This window comes from Galleria mellonella, unplaced genomic scaffold (genome assembly GCF_026898425.1).
Source record: "Galleria mellonella isolate WM207_F2 unplaced genomic scaffold, CSIRO_AGI_GalMel_v1 utg55, whole genome shotgun sequence".
In the NCBI taxonomy this organism is placed as follows: domain Eukaryota; kingdom Metazoa; phylum Arthropoda; class Insecta; order Lepidoptera; family Pyralidae; genus Galleria; species Galleria mellonella.
The window spans coordinates 2,644,235-2,665,836 of NW_026442115.1; the positions used below are offsets into that span (position 1 = coordinate 2,644,235).

The window sequence follows — 21,602 nt, forward strand, 5'->3', positions numbered from 1 at the left end:
AAAAATAATTCAAACATAATTTATTTTTTATTTATATAGATTTTTATATAATGTCATCGTTGTTTTACTAGTGGAAGTATGTTACATTTTCTGAGGAGTATGTTATATCTCTTTTCTCTAAGGTTCATACTGCTTCGATCACTTTATCGTGTTACATTGTTGGCATTGAGTTCATCTAATAAAATGTCTTTGAAACACTTTGTTCATTATTATAGGAGCATATGTAACCTTCCTGCACTTTGATGTCGTAATGTAATTAAGGACTTGAAAAACATACCAACAAAACAGAAAATATAACTAACCAAATAATATGTCCAAATAATAATAATATATTCCTATCGTAAATTTTGTATTATAGAAAGAGTTCAGTTTTTTTTACAAATTTTTCTAATTTCCTTAATTTAAAATCTTAATTAAATTATTAATGAACACGGTCGGAATTATGTATTACATAATCAAGCTTAAGCTGCTGGATAGATTTGAATGAAATGTGATACTCAGAAAGACTATGCGTAGGATGCAACTTGTACAATAATAATAATCAATAACCCTAATCAATGGCCAAATTATTTAAAAAAATACGCTTCATGTCATTCTTTTCTTCTAGAGCTAAAGAACTGAGCAAATGCTTCAAGATCTAAGTAGATAATTACAAGACGTAAGTCATGTGTTATTTGTCATTAACTGCGTCTTAGATCTTCATTAATTAGTTCATCATCAATCCAAACTCAAGGCTTGCCTTTGCTTGGCTTGCTTAGTTAGATCTTGAAGCATTTGCTCAAGTTCTTTGACTTTATAGGAAAATAATAATATGAAGCGGATTGTTCTTTTTATATTTTGGCTATTGATTTTGATTATTGGAATAATAGCTGCATCTTACGCATAGTCTTTCAAGGTAATCAAAATTCATTCAAATCGGTCCAGCAGTTTAAGCCTGATTGCGTAATAAATAACCAATATATTTGGACCAATTATTTTCCTTTAAAAACATGAAATATAACCTTCCGATGTTACTAAAGCGCAAACATATTTACACGTATCTGGCTTGGTCCTAATTTATGGTGCTCAGACCTGGTTATTGCCCGAGATGCAGTACTTCAGATTTAAGGTTTGCCAGAAAGCAAAGAAGCGAAGTGTTTTAGAGGGAAAAGGGACAGATCGTGAATCCAACATACTTCTCTCCCAAATTGGCACTAAAGACATAAGACAGAATTTGATCAAACTTAAGTGGGATTGGTTATATTAGCCGTATGGGTCCCGATACACTGGCAAAATATACTGGCTTCCCTACTGACGGACAGCGTTGCTGAGACTGGTCCAGCAAGCAGTAAGCATCTGAAAGGGGACTAGTCTGATTTGGCGCAGTAAATTTGTATAAAAAGTAAAAAAAAATCATCTGATTTTGATATAGAACAGTAATTAATTAACTAGCACATTACTTATGATTAACTACTTTTTTCTAATTATCAGAAGAAATAATAATAGTACTTTTTGTGTGCATATGGGTAGTTGTTGATTTTAACCATTATTATGGTAATAAGTTCAGAACGTTCAGGTACTAGCGATAGGCACGTGTTCGAACGAGATTGTGAGACTATTGTGCAATTTCTTACATACAATGCGGCTGCCCTGCGAATCTAGGTCAGGGAAGTAAAACTTAACCGCGGCCGTTCTGTACGGCTTTATGAGTATCGTTTCCTGGCGTCTTGTATTGTTGGCGGTAATAAAATAAGTGTATACTTCATTTAACTGTGAAAGTAAAATATGTAGAATACATTTAATTAAGACGTTTGTAAGATGTTTTGTATAAATAGAATGTCAATCCCGCAATAAATGTAATCAAAGTATCGGTTTTGCACAACAAGGGGGTTGAACTAGCCAAAGCAGGAAGCCGGAATGGTTGCTGAGCCACCGCCGCTAGCGGCTTCACGCGTGCATCGCGTCGCGCCTGCATGAATCATAGCTCGTAGCCGTATATCTCGTACCGCCCGCAGACGCACGCGGAATGTAGGTCACCTGCTCGTGATGGTTTGTTTGGGTCCCCCAGAATTAGAGTGTGTTAATAATACCGACAACCTTTGCTTGCTACTCCTCCCGCACCGCGCATCACGCACTCAAAATGTATTCTAATTTTATTAGCGATTTCGATCGTGTATCACAAATCAACTACAATGCATTTTACCTATATACAGCGAACTATGTGATCGTTCTACAAAATATTGTCCCCTGGTAATTTTATTATTTCCAATACCACAGGTATAGGTTCTAGGAAACTGTTATTTATCATGTATAACGTTATATTTCCATATGATTTATTCTTAATTACTTATGTGTTTATCTATGTTTAGATACACTATACATATGTAGATTAAAAAATGTACAAAACATATGCTTGAACATATGCGTGGCTTTTGTTGTATAAAATAGAACATAATATTTCAGAGATTTTAATATCGAATTGCGTAGGTGTTCAAGAATTTCATATAGTCGGTAGGTGCTGGTGCAGCATCGGCTCCGCAGGTTGCGGTAAATAGGTCAGTTGCCCACGCGGCCGCAGTGCCCGTTTGTTTGGGTCCCTCGTATTGATCAAACTGGCATTGCGGACGCTAATCTGCGCGCATACCTCTGGTGAGTTTTGCGTAACGGTCGCGACTCGCAGCGTTTGCAGTCGATGCATTCTTGCGCCTGCATCATGTTGCGCAAACCACTTACGTCATCAGTACAAAACTAATGGTAGTACAGTTAATAACATTACTGCTGAACCACACATAAATAGATAATAAATAGTACTAGTAACTAGTAATTATGAACTAAAATAATATTAGTTAACTGTCAGCAGTAGTTTTTATTTTAGTTTAAATATATGTTCAAGGGCAATGACAATAATTTAAAATAGATTTTTAAAATTGTATTTTGTCATTTGACAGCTTTGTTTACGCGTAATCTGCTAGCAGCACCACCTACGCTTAGAATTGCGTAAAGTTTTCTATACAAATAATACTTAACTATGTTTTTAATTTAGACTATAAGTAGGCGTAGTTAAATAAATGCATGCATCCTGAATAGGTACACTACAGATAGATAAACTAAATTGTTTGTTGGAATTTAATATGTTTGGTAAAATATGGAGTGTTACTTTTACCAAGACAACAATGCAGTATAGTGGTACTATTGATGATGTCACACAGTATTCTATGACGTCAACGATGCTGTTTATACCAAAACCGACGGTTACAATTTTTATTAGACGAACCGTTATCTTATTTGCCATTCTAAGTTTGTTTATAAATAATTCCTCTGATTACCCCGTTAGGATTTGTGGTCGTTATATAAGTGTTTTTTTTACTAGTTTTTATTCATAACGTCATTTGCGTGGCCGAAACATGTCCACTGACCGGGATAAAAAGTATCCTATGTCCTTGTCCTTCCTATATATTATATATAGTACGTGTACATACTAAATGTGTTATAGTGATTGGTTAAGTTGTTAAAGCATTAAAGGGTAACAAACTATCACATTTATAGTATTAAGAAAGTCTGCTAACATTTTAAACTTAATCTATTGTTATTTTTTATAAAATGTTATGACATCTGTCTATTTGTAAAAAAAAAAAAAACATTGTCACGTATTTATTAATAGCTCAATGGCTTAATTTATATGTTTTAAATATATCGGTGTATAAATACTATGTCCTATAGCTTTGCTTGGAATTTAGATTAATTAAAATAAGGTCTCAAGTATTAAATTTTGTTAAAAACTATTCACTGTTTAGCCATGATTGAGCTATCAAATATATATACTTGGATATCTTATATAGATGCATATGAATGCACAGAATAGTACTATTGCTTTATATATGACAGAATGCAGTAAGTGGAATGGGGAGGGGCAGAGGGGAGGGGGGTGTTAGCGTCGACTGCGCGACCCGCCAACAGCGACCTAGTCCCAGCAGCAACTAGGCCATGGCTGCTAATCGTACTCACGATCTCAATCGCTCTCATAATTTTATTTCGTTATAATACCATCATCATGTTATGTTGTACAAATGAACACGATTATAACACACTTAGATAAATTATTTAATACTAGGTATATATTGATTTGGGTTAAACATATCCTATGATAGACTCATAGGATATTTTAAGGATATGGTTCTTCGGCTCATCATACATTCATTCATGCATGATGGGCCAAAGAAGGGATGTGTAAAGTTTTGTATATATATGTATATTAATATGATCTATATGTTGATAGTGTAATTTTCACTTTCAATCGCCAGGGTGCATGCCAAAGTCATATTATAGCTATTCACTCGTTCTGTCATGTTATTATTAGTATATTTGTTTACGCACTTAGTAGCAATGTTTGTTTACGTTGATATCTTATCTATTAAAGGATACGCAGTGGGCAACAAATTGTAATGTAATCTATGAAGTCGATGGTCCTGTTCTTAATTTAATAATAGGCTGATTGCAGTTTTCACTTTGTGCCACTCTTATAGTACCTTCAGTTGTGATTGCAATTGTTACGTAAAGTTAATAAGGGTCATAAACGGGAGTAAATCCAATTGAATACAAAAGGCAATAAATCCAATTGATTGTAAAGAGGTTTCTTCAGGGTCGGCAATGTTCGCGTAATACCCCTGTTATTGCCAGCGTTCAGAGGCTACTGTAACTGCTTACCATTAGATGGGCTGTATGCTTGTTTGCGACCTCAGAGGTATAAAAAAAGAGGAATTATCAAAATTGAAGGGCAAAAATTGAGAAATATCGTAAATCTGTACTGAGAAAATCAAAGTTTTTTTTTTTCAAATATATTTATAAAAATTTTGTATCGTTATATTATAAATATATACATATATTGTAAGGTTAAGTTTAATATTTAAAAATGTTAAATTTATATTACTATATAAGTATCCCATATACTGAGTAATAAATGAACATTAAAGTGACTTTATTCACATGGATAAAAAAGGTTGTATCGAGATGCTCTATCTAACGTATTAATATAATAAACGCAAAAGTTTGCAACGGTGGATGGATGTTTATTTCTCTTTAACGTAAAAAGTACAGAAAGGATTTGAATAAAATTTTGTATACGAGTAGGTTATATTCTAACTTTATATACTGACTATATAAATATATATAAATATATAAATATATATAAATATATAAATATAAATATATATATATATATATATATATATATATAGTCAAGATATAAAGTATATAGATATATGTTTATATTAGTATATAAATGGACAGATAACGGCTGAAATGATGAATATATACTGATTCGAAATCTTATTTTAACAACATGCTTGCTGTATCTCGTGGCTCTTCGTCCGCGTAAATCAGTAAGCACATTAAAGTATTCATTCATCCATCCATCCTTACTAACTTTCGCATTATTAATATTATTAATAGGATTATTAGTTCTAAGCAAAAGTTACTACATATTTTGATTTCAATAAGTATTAATTCTAAACTTTAAATTGCATTTTTATTATTAATTCATTAGATCATTACTTGTTTTTTGCCTATATTTTTTAATTAGTTCAGAATTAGTTAAATTATAGGTAGATATAAAAATACGGTCGAATTTTAATAAAAAAAAAATTCACTCTTATTATGATTTAAGTGTTTTTTTTTTAGGAACAAAAAAATATAGATTATGTGATTTAATTCTTCAATATATTAAAGTTAATCACTCCGGCGAGGGTTTCTTTCCGAAAGAATAAGGGCCAGCTTATGTTTTATGATAATGAGTATTATTTGCATCTATCAGGTCACCGCTTAAGGGCGTTTTGCATCATTAGCATGACATAAAGTTGAAAATAAAACTCAGACTCATTGGCGCCCCACGAAAAATGAGTAAGAAAAGACATCATACGATTTTTATAAAGTCGAATAGGTACTGTCATAACAAGATTGATCATTATTGAAAATTAATAAGTAATTGTTTCCTGCTTTCATGTTTTCGGAGAAATCCAAACTCTGACTCTTCAAGGCGATGGTGAATAATAGCTAACTTCTGCGTAAGTGCACTTACACGCGTTTCATCTTAGGGCTTTCCATCACTTTTAGATCAAGTAAGGTAAGCTCAAACGCGTACCCATTGCTTAATAAAACAAACATATAATTCGATTCAATAGTAATTTAATTACTTACCGTGGTAGGTAGTTAAATTACTATTGGACCCAGAATGCTCAATGCACTATGTGTAAAACGTAAAATCTTATTGTTTTGTAACTGCATAAGCGAATAAATTATCAAAATTTACTTGTGACGTATATTATTATTTTAAACCAATAAAAAATAGAATGAAGTCCCAAATAAGATAGAATAGTTAAAATTTATGTCAATTATAATTGAATGATAATTATCTTTATTAAATATTAAGATTACTTCCCTTTTATGGTTTCACGCAGTACATAACACTTCAAATGTGGTCTGCAGATAATGCCATCTACATCTTTGCTATTTTCTTAACATTCAGAAATCTTCTAATACATGTATTATAAGATTTTTGAATGTTGAGAAATTAGATTTTACGTTTTACACATAGTGCGTTTACACATAGAGCATTCTGGCAACGTCTAAATGCCAATTTTTAAATAAGTTTATTTAATTTTATTTCAGTGATACTTTTTTTTTATTACTTTTTCACGTTTTATACAATAAGTATGTTGAACATTCTTCTTATTATCATTGTTTTAATAAACTACTGTTTCATAGAACATAAAAAAAAAGAGAAAAGAAAGCTTGTAAAAACCAATTACTGCAATTATATTTATCATATAGGTTAATAATTCATTAATAAATTGTATTTAGTAATAATTAATATTAATTGCATAAGTAGAATTAACTACGATTATAAAAAAATAGGAAAATTATTAAATTGCTTTGATTCGAAATAATTATTAATTATTAGAAATAATAATTAATAATTATTTCGTATAAATAAGTAAGAAGATCCTTTTTATTTAATAACGTTCATACTGAATGCAGACGCAGATATTGCCAGTTTACATTATCTATCAATTTTCGATATTATAAATTGTATTGGATCTTAATTTATGATTAAAATAAAATGGTAACTTTCGAAAATAATCATTTAAAAATAATAGACCTTTTTAAAAAATTTACATTTAGATGTTGTCAATTTTAGTATGAACTCTTGTAACCAGTAACTTTATAAACTTGAAATGTAACATATGTATATAGATTACTTAATGAACTAAGACAATTTTAATCATTGTCTTGGTATTGATAAATATTATCCTTGATGTCAATATATTAAGTTCAAGGTAAATTTGCCAGCACTTACGGCCTCCTAGAAAGGGTACGCTGCAGAGTGTGCAGATCATATTGTCTGATGTCGGAGCGGAGCGCGCTTGCGCATCGCCTGTCTGTCTTGCCACCCTCATCCGGGTTCGATCGCGTTACGTAGACGCTACGTGAAACGTAATCGTAAGTAGGTCGCTGGTTGGTTAGGCGCGCGCAGCCAGCCGCCGCGTCTCCGCTCCTTCCCCTACCAACACTACGTCACTATTGATCGCGCACGTGGCGCCGTAAGTGACGTAGTGGCTGGCGCGTCGATAGTACGCCCCGTGTCAGTACACCCCGTTGGGGCAACCCCCACGTCACCCCATCCAGGTTCTCGTTGCAGACTGCAATTAATAATGTTTCACCTACTCCTTCCAACCTGTGCGTAAGCCTAGATCTCAATTCAAACATTTGTTATTCGTGCTAATTATCTACCAGTACATAATAATTTATAGAGATGTCCTTATTAATTGATTAATGGAAACTGTTGGATCAAGAAACTTGAAATTTAAAAATTTATTATGATGGTTATTTCGAATAGTCTATAGGAATTGGAAACGGTTACAAGTATTATTTATTATTACACGGTTGTAAGCTGGATTCTTTGTGTCACTTTCAATATACGGCAATCGAGTGTAACATTCACGTCAATTGCTGATTTTTATTCTATCTAGGAATGCAGTCATATGGATGTTTTCATTATTAATTTCTTTATTATTTTTTGTAATTAGCTTAAACACAACACAAATTACACATAGTTACATTGTATTTTTGTTTTATGCTGAGAAAAGATTTCAAAGTAGCAAATTTTACACCCGATATGGTATCTGATCGTGATCGTTCGATGCGGCAAAGGATGTCTAGGAGGGATGACCTCGATTGAACCGGGAGTCCGAGACATACAGCACGGAAGAAGACACATAGTCACCTTGTTTTTTAATTGCTTAATTTAAGGGAGTTTTGGAATAAATCTTTGATCTATTTTCTTTTTTTTATAATCTAATTTCTTATATTTTTATTTCAAAAGAGGATTTTTATAAAATCGTTTTATAAAAAAATAATAATATAATGTTGTGCTCTAAACAGAGTATCTATCTCTACTTATTTTTTGCTTTTTTCTTATTTTTCAAATGATGAATGTCCATGAAATGAATCACGTGGGCCAGCACGTTACTTTATTGATGTTGTCATGCCTAGTCCCATACAGATTTCGCAGTGAGTACCAGTCCACTTACAGCCTTTACCTTTTGGTCGTTAATTTTGTAGTTAACTAGTTTTTGCCGGCAGCTTCGTTCGCATGTGGTTCTCAAATAGGTTAAAATTACTAAAAACACTAAAAAATATTTATTTTTAGTCAGAAGTCTAAACAAGTTTCGTACTTCTAGCTTCTAGGCGGGGTTATCATTTCATTATCATCCATTAAAATATCTTCCGTTACATTAAAGGTAACATGTTGAATGTGAGAAATCAGATTATTAGGTATATTTCTTATTCATCACATTTAATATTCTTTATATAATGGGGAACCTCCGTAGTGCGTCTTTATAGGTAAATATATACTTACTCGTCACGTTTTTCTGGATTTCATTCATTTATTTAACTATGGAATAATAAAGCCAAAAAGGTCCTGGCGGAATGTGACAACCATTGTCGATAGTTAAGGACGTATTGTGCACATCACAATATAAAATTGTGTTCCCAAAGCACTGGTTAATAATTCGGCGAGATAAACGTAACATTTTAGATATCTTATGCCTTTTTATTTAGTTTATACTGTACTGTTTAGCTAGCTTTCCTTAGATTGAAAGATGCCACATCCACGCCAGTCATACAAAAAACCAATATAGAAGTCTGTTCATTAGTTATATCATAGTGTAGGTAATATCATAATTATTAATAAATTCGTTTGACGTTTTAAATTAGAATTTTCAAATGCAACAATTAATATGTAATTAAAATGACATCATTTTTATGACATTTAGTATTATCATTTTAATTTATTGGAATACTAGTTTTCACCTGCAACTTCGTCCGCGTAACTGGAATATATTGATTAACCGGGATAAATAGTAATCTATGTCCTTTTCCATCCTAAACAGTACATATAAGTATATAAATTTTATCATGATTTGTTGAGCTGGTGTATCGTGTATAAAAGTCCGTATATAACTGAAAAATTGCGAGTGCTGAAAACGATGCAAAGGCTAACATAATAGACCTAAACATATTAGCACTTTCGGTAAGGCATTCGAAAGTTAACTTGATATGGATTGGATATATTATGAGAACAGATGAGAACAATTTGACTAAAAAAAATAAGAGTTTAAAACTGGGTGGATAGCTAGCTTTTGGAGTTAATGACGAAATTTGAGAATAAAAGATACACAAACTAGCTGATATATTCAGTTGTAACATGACAAGGGAATAACAGAAGCAAGACCAGAATTAGAGATATAAAGATATGCTTCAAATAAAAGACAGGAGACGTGAAATATGTTGAGTAATACGTAATAATTACAAAATAGTATTAACCATTCCTATTTTATATTAAACCATAAATATTTTACTTTTTAACGGTTGGTTGGTTTTTTTATTAGGTGTATTTACCTAGGTAGTTATCACGAAGCGTGTGGCCCGAATAACTATTAATTGCCAGCTAACGATTTTGAAACTCTTCTACTAATAACTTTCATTTGAATCTTTAATTATACGGCACCGTAGCGTAGATTAAGAGAGGTTAACCAGGTACTTGGAGATCATCCAGAATACGTTTCTCTAAATTGTTAAATCGATTAAAATTTAACCATTTGGAGAAATGTAGTCTGAATTTGGCACGCAGGTGTTCCATACAAAGACATGTTCGTAATATTTTTATCGCTTTAATACGCTTCAATTTTAAAGTCTACAAAAGAAAAACAGAAAGAAATAAGAATCTCTACATCTTACTCTACAATCTTACTAATATCATGAATCTGAAAGTAAGGTCTATTGTTTATTTGTTTGTTACCACCTGCGACATCATCATCATCATCAAAATATCAGGCCTTAACTGTCCACTGCTGAACATAAGACTTCTCCAGAAGTGGAGTTTTGCCAGTAGTTGCCACGATTGGCACGATTGGCGGGTTGACAATTTTTAGTTTAGGCAGTTAGGCCTTTAGTGATGTTTTAAGAGGGACGCTGCTGTTCATCTCTCTATCATTACGTATCATATACAATACAATAAAATCATTTGGATTATTCTGTGTATTATGAATATTATAATCAACTGACTTATTTTTATTTGTTTCAGGTAAAGTAAGAAGACTACTTGATCCTTTTTTTATACAACTTAGAAGTGCAAACAAGCTGACGGCCCACCTGATGAAAAGTTGTAACCGTCGCCTATTGACTTGTATATAGGAAATAAAACTATATATATTTTAAGATGTATTACGTCGAAATATCAAATAATATATAGTTATTTAAGAGATCTTTACATTTAAAAATTAATATCGTCGGCATAGCAAATCAATATTTCTGGTACAATACTGATTTTCTGATTAACGTCGTACCAGCTAATTGTATAAACTCAAGTAGATATAGGTGGTGTAGTTGTAATTTAATCCAACAGTTAAACTATTAATATTCGTCACAAAAAAATTATAACCGTGCCTCCATTGATGACATCTTGGAGTTAAGGAGATTATTTTCAAAATTTTAGAAGAAATGGTCTTACCAAACTACAAGAGAAATCTAGGTCAAGGTTTTAATGAAATTCCCGACATACATTTTTTCTTTAATTTGACCTCTAAGTAACAAAGTTAGGATGTTTACATCTGCAGTATAATCTTAAATGACCTACTGACAGCTCCGACTGGGCGCGTTAAGCTCCTGAAAGGAATCAATAACCAGTAACTCTAAGAAATTGAGTAAAAGTGCAGGCGCGCCGGCAATGCGCATTTACTCCATTTCTTCGAATACTCGTACTTAATAGCGGCCAATACATTCCTTGGGTATTATTGCTTATATAGGTAATGACGTCTTAGGGGTGCCATACAGACGCAGTTATTTACATTAATTTTAGATGAAATAGAATTGTCTTTAATATTTTCTAATATTGCGTTTCAATAATAAATTCATTTACTGAAACTTAATTTAAATATACGTACTCGTACCTATTTATTTATTTAAACTTTAATGTACAGTTAAATTCTATGTACATTTGGCAGTCGGTTTTTTTAACCAGTCAACCATTGGGTAAACTGAGAAATAAGAAGGCGGTGCATTATTGAATAGAGTAAATATAAAATAATACTTATAATTGGATTAAGTTTCTATTTTAGTCGGTAATTCAAGGTAAACAAATATAAATACTGGAAATTACTTATCTGCAACGATTCTGTTGCTGATTGTACTCGTATACGAGTATGTTACTTTAATTTGTTTGCTTAAGTAGTTTATTCAATTGTAATTCTTATTTTATATTACTTTTGTATGGGTAATCTTTTTGTTTCAAATTGTGCCCATACAAAATACGTTAACGTGTACTTGCGCATCATTGCGCAATATGCGTTTCAACGTGAAACTGAAACGGTCCGCCCACGCGCCTCCACGGCCGCTCCGCTCACGCCGCCGAGCGCATGACGTGCTAGCAACTGCGCAGTTATGACTTGTACTTTAAACAGCCTTTTTATATTGCCTCTATTGAATTGTGACGTAAAACTCGAAGCGGACGCTGCGCATCTATTATGACTGAAATTAATTTCGTTTTAGGCGTCAAATCATCATGATTTTTTTATTTACTGGAAATGACAAGTTAAACCCTACCAATAGTAAAGTAGTGTGATTTTAATGAATTAAATGTTTAATTATTGTAGTATAAATAATTGTACTCGCAGAATTATTAGTTGTTTTAAAGCATTTTTGAATTCCAATAAGATTTACTTACGACAAGTTGGTACACTGTAATCGATTAGTGCCAATATTAATGAAGGGGTGTATTTATTTTTTTTGTTTATAGATACAATAACTTCAACTTGACTTAATCATAACATTGACATTCTTTTACAAATTGAATCAACATAAGAGACTGTGTCCACAAGTAATAACTCATGAATGTTGATGTAATGCTTGTAAGTTGATTGTTTTTTTTTTACACGGGGAAAGCCGTTTCCTTCTTACATATAATTTACTGTACATATTTAATTAATATATACATAAAAAAACAGAGTTCAAATGTATATAAGATATCTAATTATGATATAACAGTGTCTAGATATCTCTTACTTACTCATTTGATATTAAAGATCGGTCAGTAGGTTAGCTAGTTTTCACCTAGATGTAACCACTCAGTGCAGGCGGTCATGGAAAGGGCAGAGGTCATGAATTCATGATGCACTGCGGCTGCACTACTGCAGTGGGAGTGGAGAACGTTAGGTAGGTTGTGGGGGTGGTGTGTAGGCGTCTTACCACTCCTACGCGGCTTACATTACATAAGCCCACGTCTATACGGCCACTTATCGAGTTCCGCTAATACTGAAGGTTGCTGCGCCATAAGGTCACCTGTCTGGGTCACGAAGGCTGAATACCGCGGCCTATTGTTTCATTTTAATAACTACGCAAGTCTTTATAGTAATTGCCTCCATGGATAAGTTTTTATTTAGCAGTATTATCTGAATAATGGTTATATACAATATGAAGTGGTAGTGTTATGAAAAATTTGAGGGGTGGTGGATCCTTGATAGCTACTCTGCGTTTGTAAAAACTTTTTTTTAAATTATTTATTTATTCATATTTAGTTATCGGTTAAGATTTTACGAAAATTACCTAAAAATATAGTACTGAAAACCTCTTTCTTTTTGCGTCACGATTTAAATGTAGGTTTCTACTTATACTAAAATGACAGTAATATAAATATCTTTCATTTCCTTTTAATTATACTAATTATTACTATTCCAAATTATATATTAACTGAATACGAAATGCTTATTATTAAAAAAAATACATGACCTTATTTTTAACAAGCGTCACCTTCAATATTCCATTTTAACGATATCTCGTAAATAAATAAAATAACAGCTTATTGTTCATATTTCTATAAATTTTGTCTAAACGATACGCATCTCCCACAATTTATATATAAAATGCATAATTATTTAATAATACATACAGTGTCTTGTAATTTCGCTCTCATAAAATTATCTAGTTTCAGTGTCTATGGGAATTTTTGGGAAATAATTTGTCAATAATCAAGTTTTATATTATAAGGAATACTTGTCTTAAAACGTAGAACTTTCAACTGTGTTTTGATCAATCAATCAGTTTCACGAGACTTCACACTAGTGGTATCAAGCTTCATGACTCTTTTTTTTTTTTAAAACAAAAGGATTCATATACACTGTACGAGTTTTATTCTTGATTAACAATTAGGATACTTTTTTTATCTAAATTGAGGAGAGCAAAGTGTCGGGTTATAGTCATCAGTGAAATATGAGCCTTGAATGGAACAGGCCTTTGGATATATTCTCGTATAGATAAAACTAGCAAGGTTACACAATGATGTGACATTACATAAAAATGACGCATTATAATAATACGTAGATACGCGTACTATACGTTTACTTACGTATTATCCAGTTACATCTCATACGTATACGAGTACGTAGATACGTACTTCACTTCAATACGCTATTAAAGATTATTGCCTTTGACAGAATCATTATATTGAACTTTAAAAATATAATGATTTCTGTATTTAGGAATCCTAAAAATGGTAACATCGCTTACGCTTTTGGTTAACGCTGGCAAGGGGTACCAGTGAAGTGAGGATGATGTCAAGCCAGATTGATGACGAAATTACTAATGTCAAGAAGTAATCATGATGATTTCAAGGGTGGGTCGTGTGGTGATCAGCCTATGTTCATTATCATTAACCATGATAAAATGTAGCCTGCCCTGTACCATCCAGTATAAAACAAAAATAAATAACGTTTGTTTAAGCCGTTAAAGCGCCAAGAGGTAACAAACAAACTTTCTTATTTATAAATATTACTAAGGATTCTTTCATTTGCGTTCTGATTTTATTTCATAATTTTTGTAATATTGCAATTGTATAGTAATATAAATATATATATTTTTGTTTGGCGTATTATTTCATAATCAATCTTGGTATGATTTATTTACTACTTGTGCTGCTACTTATGCTACTTTTTATCACAATCGAGCGGACAAAGTCGAACGGTAGTAATTGCTAGATATAGTAATTAAATAAGTGTAATATTTATTAGATCTTATGTGGTGGGTGTATTTAATGATAACTGTGTAGATATTTGAAACAGATGTTAAAATGTGGGTGTTTTAAACGTCGAATTTATCATGACTGAAGACATTCGGCAAATGTATTATAATAATTAAATTTGGTAACTGTGTAGGAGGGAAACAACTTTTCTTTAATACGGTTTTTGAGGTCACATTTAATTTTGCAAACACATATTCTAACCTGAATTTTACTTCAATTGTATCAATTTGAGGTTACACGTGTATCTCATGCTGATGACAATGTATAGACCAACGCTATATAGATTGCAAAAAAATCTCTTCCTCCTCTGTGGGATGGAACCTCCGTGGGACGGAATTTCCGTGGGACGGAAGTAAACCCCCTTTGATTATAATCCGATTAGAAATGGCGAAGATATCGAGTGATAAGAGCATAAAAATATACTATTACCAAAAATAAGTCGTTATATATGGTTCTAGCTGATGCCTCTGGTGATCAAAGGGCATGCGCCTACTTCTGCCAACATATCAGTCAACAAGCTGATTACCTATTTAACAAACATTGCGCGATTACTTCGTGGTCGATTGCTAATTGTGAAAAATAATAATGTCACGTAGAGTGATAGCTTCCTAATCGCTAGATAAATAAACCTTTGCAATCAAATGTGGTAATAATTAGAATTAATAACATTCTAAAGGCTTCATACTGTGATAGTAATTTTAATATAAATATATAAATCCTGTGTTAAGGTGTTTGTGGTCGCACTCTTCCAAAACGGCTTGACCGATTTTTATAAAATATTTTATGTATAATTGGTAGGTATATGATTAGGCATATTTTATACCGCTAGGTGATTAGGGTGCCACTAATTTGTATGGCAGAACATTTGCCGAGTTAATAATAGTAGTAGTGGTAGTTAATATTTGCGTATTCGCAATATAAATCTATTTATAACTGTATTCTATTTATATAATACTTTTTAAATCGATATATTACTTTCCTCTTGTAAATTCCTCACAAAATTAATATAGAACATATTAATATCTCTTTTTTATGTAATTGTTATTATATAAGTTTTATTTTAGTTTTCATTTGTATACGCTCCTGTCACGAGTCTCCACCTGTGTCACTATGCCATTAAAATTATTTAAAATTGTAATGTTATCCTCACGTGATAAATTTGTGCGTTGTTCCAGCTCATGGATATTGATTTCGTATTGACACTAAAAATATGTACATTTCCAATAACCAGTTGGCTACTTTAGATAAGTTGGAAATACTCATTTTTACACGTACTTTTATCAGTCACATGTATCAGTGTGTTCAGGTTGATGCCCAAATAAAAACGCAAAAGTACAAACGTAATCAAAATATGTGAACCGTACATGGGACTGGTTAACCGCGATCTGATAAGTGTGTTACGTCAATTGCCCATCCATGTAAACGAGGTTATCTATTTCCATAGAAAAAGAAAACTGTGTATGGAATTTATTGGTACCTTATCAGTTGTTTTACCAGCTCTTTAATGGCGTGATTTTCATAACCATTGACGGCTTTTTATCCGACTGTCAAGGAAAGGAATCTAATGTTGAAGTGTTTTCGTTTGGCGTATCCCATAGCCTAAACAGTATGACAATAGTTATTAAGTGGATTTTTTATACAATTTGGAATGGCAAACAAGATGCCGGATATGGTAGTAACTGCGGACTGCAGTATTTGTCACGCTTTGTATTTTCACTGCTATATCCCATCTTACAAACACAATATAGTTATGCGATCGCAGCTGCTTGAGCGTAGAAATAGATGCAACTTAACAGAGGTACATATGCACCTTGACAGAGGTACATATGCACCTTGACAGAGGTACATATGGACCTTGACAGAGGTACATATGCAAATCACTTTTGTACAAATTCTTCTCTGTTAGTGGAAATGAAATTGTTTAAAAGTGTTGTTAGATTCGTGTTATGGGTATGCTGTATATGAGTTATACTTTATACTAATATTATAAATGTTTGTTACCTTATGCGTTTAATAGCGTAACCAATGACTATGAAATTTAGTATACACGTACTATATATGTTGGAGAAGGATATAGGCTATTTATCCCGATTAGTAAAAATATCCCGATCATGTGGACGAAGTCGCAGGTAAAAGCTAGTAAGTTATGACAACTGAATAAAATAAATGTGACAGTTATAATTGGCAATCTTTTTTTTTGTGATATTGGACATTATTTGCTCTCCTGTTGTCTTCTATAGCGGTCGTTGTTACGCCCCCAGATTCTTTTTGTTTTTTTTTTCTATTAAAATCATTAATTAAAAGTTAACTGTATAATGATAAATTAATGTTAAATGAAGGAATCGGTTGTTTACCTGTTAGTAATTTTAGAAATAGTTGAAACTACGTACATGTTCAACATCCTGTTTGTGAATTTAAATATAGGCGTAGGGTTTTCCCTTAGTGTATTGGTTTGTCTGTTATCAGTTATTGCATTAATTAATCTGCCTCAACACTAAAGCAGTAGAAAGTTGTTATTGTTTTTAGTAGTATTGAAGTATGTAGGAAGGTAGGTATATAAACTAGCGAGCAAAGATATTGTCCACTTGTTTGTTTAAATACATCTACTGTAAGTCCTTGTCAAGATGAAATTTTTTATTATTTGAATAGTTATGATTGTAATAAATCTATCAGATGGTATTGATGTCAAATAATTACAGAATATATATATCGCGGGTTATGTCGCTCTACAATAATTTTTCCCTAACGGATGAACTGTGTGCATCCTGTTTATAGCTTTAAAAATAGGTTTTTCCTTTTAATGTTTATGTGTTTTTACGTAATTATTATATTGATTGGAAAGTTATCCGTATTTATTAAAGAACTCATGTTTTAATGTCAAACAATTACATGTCTTAATATTTTGATAAATGAGTATTTAATAACGAACACGATGTTATTTGCAAATAAATTTAATTCAGATGTTATAATGCGGATGGATAAGGAGCATGCTTTAAGGAATGTATTAATAATGAGTACGTGTAAGTACAGGGAAGACTTAATAAGACATGAGTAGATTGTTTGAAAGATACGATGGTCAGAATGGGAGTGAATGCGAAAATGACTACGGTAAGAGAAGAAGAATAAAAAGAAGAACATGTTACGTCGACTCCAAATAAATATTAGGAATAAGGGTAGGAAATTTATGATATAAGTCGTATATTTATAATTGTTTACTTATTCATGGTTTAGTTAAATTACACGTATTTTCAAGTTCTAAAATATTCTGTAAATTAATAGAAAATTAGCTACTATATTATAATTTTGAAGTGAATTTAATTGTTATTATTAACAACGGCGACGTGTTATTTTCACGAAATTATTAAGTAGGCCACAACGACCGAGACCGCTTATAGAGTGACGCAAGTTGTTTTGCCAACTTCACTTAGTCACTACTTGAATGTTTTGCAAGAAGAAAGGTGCCCTCGTTTCAGTTTGTAAACAAACACTACGGTGAATACACTGGGAGTGCCAGCCATCATTACTCATTCTTACTATACTTGAAAAGTAGCTCCTCCATATTACATTTTTCATCGTTGTCGTAATGAATGATATAATGTTTTCTGTTTTTTTTTTTTTTAATTTTATAATAACTAATTAAACATTAAACCTTTTAATTATTTTATGTCTTTTTTTCTAATGTAACTTACAATGTTAAACTGGCGGCCCATCTGATGGAAAGTGGCAACCGTCGCCTATAGACATGAATAGTACCTTGGGCATCGTTTTTAAAAAAAAACCATCAATGTAAAAAAAGTTAAATTTATATTACATAATTTGTAAACTTAAGAAAGTAATAGAACAGTAGGAAGAATTACAATAATATTATATTATTAATATAAAAATATATTTGGAACTGTTGCCCAATTATTAATTTATTATATTTTTCAGCGACGTAAAATAAGAAGTGGTCCTATTTTTCGGTTGCTTTTTTTATATTACGTAGATTTTCGTTATCGTTTTGTCATGGATTTTGATATTATTTTTTGCATCGATAGGGTTTGCGATTCTTCATTTCAGAACCTTTAATATAATATAACGGTTCCTAAATACTATAATGAAATAAGGCACGGAATAAAGGCACAGCGCCACAACAGTAAAGTTTCGAAAAATGTTTGTTGTCCAAATCTTACACAATGTAAACATTTTTATGGAAAAAACAACAACCATTTTCACCCTTTGCTATCTTGAACCCGCATACTAAATGGTTGTATTAGGTACATACTACACGTTTGTGTTTCTCTTTCACATTTTGTGGAAAGCTTTACAGTGGTATTTTATTATTCGGAAGTGTTATGTAGTATATATGTTTATATAGATTACCTATAAACATTCCGAAATATACGAAGAGTGTTTCCAACAAACAATTATTTACTAGAAATTGTTTTGAGAGACTAATCTCTTTACCATTTTAACTAAGTCAAAGCGTTGAAGAGATTTCAATGTTGTGCCCTCATCTTAATATTACTTTTTAAGTTTGACTATTATATTGACGTCATTATATGGCCATTCTTTTGCTTTTACTAATTATGTTTATTTTCGAGGAAACTGATTCTGAAAGATTAAAAAACATGCCCATTTCCGGTAACTATTGTAAATACTAATTGTGATTCTTAATACAGGATGTTATGAAGACGCAAATCCTTATCGGCATCCATACTTGTTTATCTATTCTAAACAATGGTTCTTTCGCGTGCCATCACGTAACACCATGGCCATCATTGCAAAACTAATATAGATTTAGGTTAGGTCTTTACTTCCGGGCAAATGCGACTACTAGGGTTCATTCACACGTCATACATACTTGTAACAAAGTAAATATAATGACAATGTTTTTGCAGATAAAGAATAATCTGGATTAGTTCAGTATTATATATTACATTTTTTACTTACACTTTTTACATAATTAGAAAGTACAAAGTAAAGTAATAAAACATGCGCACGGTTTGCTTGATGGAGCTTGCTTGAGTTTTATTTCTTCTAAGAGTAGAAGTAAAACTTTACATAAAATATAGAAAACTATCTTTTACTAGATAAAGATTCTTCTTCTGTCGGCCATTCATCTATGCTTTATTTTTTTTTACTAGCTTTTCCACGCAATTTTGACCGCGTGATCTGATATATGTTATATTTGTTCACTGACCGCGGTAACAATTTTTCTCTTGTTTTCTCCATTCCATATAGTACCTATATACCCAATTTCATAGTGAATAATTAAGTCGTTAGAGTAAACAAATAAACACACTTTCACATTTATAATATTGTAACGATATTATGTATGAATGTGGGTGTTCATCTGTTTCTTGTCATTTTTTGCCAAGTTGTTTACTCAGTAATTTTTTGGAGGAAGCAGTAAATACTTAATTGGAATGTATGTAGGTACTGTTTGATATTAAGAACGTCATATACACGAAGCCTGTTTTTCGTTATGAAGTTGACTCGTTGTTGTTGAATTATATATATTCTTTGTACTTGATAAAAAAAGATACAGCGATTAGTTAAACAAATTGTTAGCAAGGGTGGGCTTATCTCTGAAAGAGATCTCTTTTAGCTAACCTAATACAGTTAGAGGAAAAACTATTATTCTTATTTCCAAAATTGTTTTGCTTTACAAACGTTTTAGAACATGTATTATGAAATCCAATTCATTTTCACTAACAAATTACGATAACACACTGAAATGAGGCCCACTTGCTAGACAAACCATCATGCTTATTATCAAGCAATTTTTTTTTTATTATTATTTTTACACTTTGTAGACTTGCTTTCTGTCCCTTCTATAATAGTTCCTGTTTTCCAAGTTCTTCAGTGAGTAGTAGTGTAACTATTTATAATCAAATATATAAAATAATAATCTGTACTAACATTATAAAGAGAAAAGACATGTTAGTTTGTTTGTAATGGATAAACTCAAAAACTACTCAACTACACTGCCAGCGAGTAGTATACTACAAGTAATATATTATTTTCGAAAATACTATTTATCCGTGCGAAGTCGAGCAGTATCGTCAGTGTATTGTAACCCTTGTTTCGAGTAAATAATTTTTTTGAGATTGTTTCCTTATGTTTCAGAATTTAATAAGCGATATATTCCCCAATGTCACAAAAATTTTTTAGTACTTCTTTGAAACTTTCAATCTAAACAAATCCATTATCGTCCTGCTACTGAATATCTCATAACAGGTGGATATTATCGATTTCACGTACTTATATGTATCCAAATAAAATAATATAATTCTGTATTTTTTGCAATTGTTTTGTGTAAATCATCCTAATTATTATTTGGTTTAAAAAATAGTTACCGTTATATCAAGTTTTTGGTATTTTAATGGGTGAGAATGAAATGTAGACTCCGCCTGCGCTCGGTATGTGCTGACGAGGCACCAGTAAGAGATGATAGGCGAGGATGAAAGCAGGTCACTTATCCCATCGTCACGAATTCCACAAGAATTAACCACGATGGTTTCCAGGGGGAACCGCGTAGAAGTCGTCTTGTTAAGGTATATTGCTAACAATAGGGCTAATAGACCCTGTCACTAACAATCCCATTCTCTCCAGTTTTTGAAGGATGTCCCAATATGTTGGTGACGATACTTTGCCTACGTGGAATTCAAGTTTTTCTACTACATTGTTATTACTATAAACATGTTGAACTATTTGCAAGTTATTAAACAAACCTATGTATGCCAAGATTGAAAGGAAAATATTAACAATATAAATAGAGATAGGCGTTGTTTACGCGGTGTTTCCAACTTAGTTGTTTTTTCCTTGATATTTAAGCATAGCTAAGTTTTCAAGTCGCTGACTTGAATAGATATTACTTGTTGAAGTTGTTGACGAGTATTATGCATACATTAATGATTTCCCTCAGTGGAAAGGTTTTTTGCAGCTTTCTAAAAATAAATATTTTTTTTCAGACCATTTTTGTATAAATTATTAATATACTATAAGGTGA

The 21,602-nt window shown here is 31.8% G+C and overlaps 1 protein-coding gene and 1 long non-coding RNA gene across 2 annotated transcripts in view; one reads left to right on the forward strand and one right to left on the reverse strand.

Moving 5' to 3' along the window:
- Positions 1–21,602, forward strand: part of LOC113521365 (3-phosphoinositide-dependent protein kinase 1) — a 99,982-nt gene that overhangs the window by 13,628 nt on the left and 64,752 nt on the right. The gene's annotated exons all lie outside the window — the stretch shown is intronic.
- LOC128201589 (uncharacterized) lies at positions 18,396–20,553 on the reverse strand. The gene is made up of 2 exons (XR_008253312.1): positions 19,541–20,553; positions 18,396–19,201 (listed from the first exon to the last, which is right to left on the reverse strand). It is a non-coding gene; the product is annotated as an uncharacterized LOC128201589 (long non-coding RNA).